Genomic DNA, 5,280 nt, shown 5'->3' on the forward strand with positions numbered 1-5,280 from the left:
CACAGACATCTCCCTCTCTCTCTCTCTCTCTCTCTCTCTCTCTCTCTCTCTCTCTCACACACACACACACACACACACACACACACATTCCTAGCCTTCCCAGCTGCCTGTGCACCTGGGCTGGCAGCTGTCATCGCCGTGGTAACTGGCATACAGCTGGCTGTGTCACTATCACCTGGCTCATCTGACTCTGAAAGAGAGAGAGAAGTGGGCAGAAAAGACGAGAGAGGCAGAAAAGGGGAAAAAAGATTGAAAAGGCAGAGTGAAAAGGGAGTGAAGGTGTTTGTGAGTGAGAGGAAGGAGGGGAGACGGGTGGAAAGAAAGGACAAATGGATTCTTACTCTAGAGACAGAGAATAGGGAAAACTGAAAGACACAAACATTAACAAAGTGAAGGATTGTCTTAAAACAAAAGGAAAATTTAAACAGATAAACAGGAAATACTGTTGCCGACATTTTATCACTGAATAGATGTGCTGTCCATAACTACTTTTCTGTCCTCCTCTCTTCTTTCTTCTGCCCCTAGTTTAACACAGTAACTTCTGCCATTCTCCACCTGCCCACTAGCGGTCATCACTTGACCCAGTCAAGCTCACCCAGATGCCACAGTATATACTGTATAAAGGACAGCTATCAGTCACTTTCTGCCAGGTTGCCTGAGTTGGCTTAGTGGTCCAGCTGTTATCCTGTTCTGCCTGTCTGGTCTGACTGCCTTCTCACTCCTGACTCTAAGTATGTTTTTTGACCTATAGACTGGTAGGAAAACTTAAAGGAAAAATCAAAATAAATGAGTGAAATAACATAACACATGCAGATGCTTCCATTCAGAAAATAATATATGAAAATAATAGGAAACCTTCTATGGCCTTCACACTCACCAGATCTTGAACACCTACAGTATTGTAGATTTTGGATTTTGATAGACAGTGCAGTAGTGTTTCAGAATCTATGCAAAGGCACAATGCAGCTGTTTTTATATCTGGTTAATTGGCAAAGCTATATGTTAACTGACACTGTGGTAAATTAATGAGTTTATTCTTTACATTACAAACACTAGTTTGAAGCATAGTGGACCTGAAGTTTGACTTGTAGCACAGTTTTGCAGTTTGTGGATTATCTTTATTTTGCAACACATCAACTGCACATGTGGATAATATTGTGTAATAACCACCATTACCATGTTGGTGCCCCCTACTGGCCTGGAGTGCAAATGCCAAGATATTTACTTCAATAAAATAAAAACACCCATATTGGCTGCAACAGTTTGTGTGTCATGTGGTGGACCAACACCTTAATAAGACACGTTATGTAGGTTTTACCTTTAATTTTTGTTTTTATGTCCTGCTTCCTGAGTCTGATTTTCGGTACCAGATCTGTGATCTACTGTTAACGGCAGTTACTAATTGAAGGTTGAGACTTTCATTCTGTGACATCAGAACTGAAATATCCACCAGGTATTGTTTGAAATGTTTCTGAAGCTGTTTTAACATGATTTTCCTTTTTTTTTAACAATTCTATAGTGTTTGTTTGAGTTTATGAATTTGATCACCACATGTCAAATGCTTGGTGGACATTTATTATTAAAAACTACAGAAAAACCACATCACCACCCAGAAATAAACTCCAGTCTATATTATTTCATCCTATTCCACAGTGTTAGAAAACATGCCGCACCCTCTCCTTTTAAAAGGTCATCAGGGGTGTAGAAAAACAAGACTTTTAGAGACCCCCTGCATGGGTGGCTTTAATTACAGCTGAGGAAGTGGCGCAGCTTAACATGAACCACCCTCCTTGGCTGTTACATCCCATGACTCTGAATGAAAGCAGAAAAGCAGTTTAATATCTTTTAATGTGCCTGTGTGTGAGAGAGTTGCACGCTAGCAGTGTGTGGCAAAGGCAGCTTGCAGCATATGGGCAGGCGCTGGCTGTTAAGCAGAGGGGACATCAAAAGGTGGGTTTTAACACACACACACACACACACACACACACCATTGCCACCCCTCACTATAAATCCCACCAGCCATTTATGGGACAATAAGAGCCAATTTATGGGCCCCCAGAAAATGAAGGCAATTCAGACGTGTAGGATGAAAGATGACAAGGGCTTTCTTGGGGCTAGCTGGTAGCTCTGTGTTTCTTCACAACTTTCTCTTCTGTAGCCTATGTGCTAAGAAGGAGGGATGGACCAGTTCAGGACAAAATGAGAGAGGATTTCTCTTCCTCTCCCAAGCTTTCCTTGCAAAATGCAATTGGAAACTGCAAAATTCTGTGAGCATTTTCTGCTGTACCTTTTGTAGCATGCTTTATTGGGACTTTTAGACTTCAGATATCTTGTGGCTGCTGTTGCTGAGATCTTGGTCCACGTGGATGACCTCTCCTGTCCCCTAGAGGTCACAAAATTCTTTCAGTTGAATACATACATAAAAACAATGGGATTAGCAGCATTTTGGACACACACATACATAGAGGCACGCAAGACATGGACCGGATCACATCTGCCTCAGAGTTACTCAGGTGTGGTGAGATTGCTGCAATACTGACACGAGACGTTTGGGGAAAATCACGGAGAGGCCTGTGCCATACCCCAACCACTCAAGCATATACAACAGCTCTCTGGCCTGTTGTGTGTGTTGCTGATGGATGTAACAGCACATCAGGCAGAACACTTTTGTTATTTTATCTGTCTCTAGGCAGACACAAAAATACACTTTTTCATTCAACAGCTAAACCAACTCCCACAGCCTACACAAAGTTGTGCATCTCTTTAAGGTTGCCCAACAATGAGTCAGCTACCTACAATATGTCTGGAAACAACTTCTTAAGGAATCACTGTTTGCTCCACTCCCCCTTCTCTTCCTCTCTTGTTCTTTTCCTCTTTTATTCATTTAGTTTAATAGTCTGTAATAGTTACCAAGTATCATTAAGGCCAACCTCTGTGGCTTCTAACAGCGCTCTAGGCAAGCCAAGTGTTTGTTGTCGGCATTTTATTGGCTTCCAGAGAGGAGGGTTGTTGTTGTTCAGTGTAATCTTGGCATGCCAATAACAGGTTTCAATAAAAGCAGCTGCTTTCTTATGGTAGTTAAGCCGCTCTCCTCCCTCCCCCCTTTTGCAAGTGTGTTGGGTGGAGTAAAGGAGAGCTACCTGTAAGAGAAGTCTGGAAGTGTCTCCATTTGTCCTAACATATCTACAGTAGCCTACTTCTGTTTCCCTTTATCTCATGCAAAAATCCCTTTTCTCTTGGATGTTTTTGTCTTTCTCTGTTTTCATCTCTGTCACTCGTTTCCTAAACAGGTTGCTGAGGTTTTAACTGGTATGTCATGTTTCAGTCAAATGCAAACTGGTTTAGCTTGACCACACTGCCCCCTTTAGGGAACAACCTGTTGTTGCATCAACAGAGGCAAAAGAGGCAAAGTGGCACTTGCCATTTTAGAAATACATACAGAGGTGAACAAATCAGTATGGTGCAAACTGGAGGTAATCCAATGATATGCAGTGAACTAAACTAATATGTTCCTCATTTTTGTAGCCAATTAGTCACTGTTCCCACCCATCTGCTTTATCAGACATTGGCAAAATAAATTGTTTATACCCAGACTGTTCCTTCTTCTTGTCAGCAACACTTTAGTAATAAAAATATTAAAGATCAAAAGTGTTACATCTTGCCCAAGATGTGTTGTTGCTATTAAAACATATTTTCTCTATGAATTCTTTTAAGACAAAGATGCAGTAAGAAAGGGGAGACCAGAGTAAGAGTGAAAGGGATGTGAAGAAAAGTGTTAAAGAAAGAAAAAAGCGGGCAGGAGACCAAATAAAATGAGAAAAAGAGGGGGCATTCATTCAGTCTGAAGTGCTGTTTCATTGGACACAAGTAGTACACTGGAAAACACTTGAAGATCCAGTGTAAACAGTGTGATTGATAGTAAACAGTCATGCAAATATAATACAGCAATAACTACAAATTTTGGTGGTTACAACATTTTCCAGTAACTCTCAGAAAGAAAAGGACATGTTATGTCTCGTGAGTTATGTCTATAATATTCCTCTGATTAGGCTATGTAACTTGACGTTGAATCATTTTGGACTAAATGTGAACTTTGCCCTATTTTTGCGCTTTAACTTGTAAGTACATTAAAAATGTATGTAAAAAAAAATAAAGTCTGAAAAAAATGTTAATTCTTATTTCACTTCTCTGTGTGAGGTTTCTCAGAATAAATCTTTATCTGTCATATAAAACGACAGACATCACACAGGTTGAAAGTTTGAATTTAAGTGAAACTCTCCTGTATTGCTTTCTTCTATAAGATCTTTCATTTTTCTTGGCAGTGAAGTTTGATTTGCCACCACATTCCACAGTTAAAAGGTATAGGAGAAAGTCCCTATGTGGCTAAAAGAGTTCCTGTCTCTCATGTAAAATTAAAAAGCACTGCAGGCAAACATTATTGAACCTCTACTGGAGCATGAACATTCCATGATGTCTGGCTGACTCTGACACAGGTTCATGTTTCCTCTCTTGGCTTCTCAAGGGTTTTTATTTTTTCTCCTCCATCAATCATTCCTTATTTTCTAACCATCTAATTGTTATTTCAACGTGCGGAGGTGGCATGTAAGTACAGAGTCCAGTATTTTTAGCCATTAGCAGTGTGGCTCTATGGAAGGCAATGTCGGTCTGCCCTTATGTCCATCACTTTGGTCCAGACGGAAATATTTCAACAGCTATTGGATTGATTAAGGATGAATTGTAATCACTTTGGTAATCACCTTTATAGTATAAACATAATCAACAGGTCAAGATATACTATATCAATCGATCTATCTATCTATCTATCTATCTATCTATCTATCTATCTATCTATCTATCTATCTATCTATCTATCTATCTATCTATCTATCTATCTATCTATCTATCTATCTATCTATCTATCTATCTATCTATCTATCTATCTATCTATCTATCTATCTATCTCACATGTGAATGCATAGAAACAGATTCACACAGATTTTGATCTGCCAAGAAACCCTCACTTAAACACCGTCACTTTTGCACGCCCATACAGTCCCAGTCATTATGAGGTCAGTAGGCAGTCGTGTGAACACTAAAACCTTTGTCTGTTCACATTTACGCATTTGCTCCATATCTACTCACTGCTGTTTTTGAACCCTTAGTTTGAACCCCCTGCTATCAGCCCCCTGGGAAGTGAGTGACAGCTTTTATATGCCATAACACATGTAACTGATATGAATTAACATGACTCATCCAGAAATGACACATCACTTTCCAAAA

This window comes from Siniperca chuatsi, linkage group LG20 (genome assembly GCF_020085105.1).
Source record: "Siniperca chuatsi isolate FFG_IHB_CAS linkage group LG20, ASM2008510v1, whole genome shotgun sequence".
NCBI lineage: Eukaryota > Metazoa > Chordata > Actinopteri > Centrarchiformes > Sinipercidae > Siniperca > Siniperca chuatsi.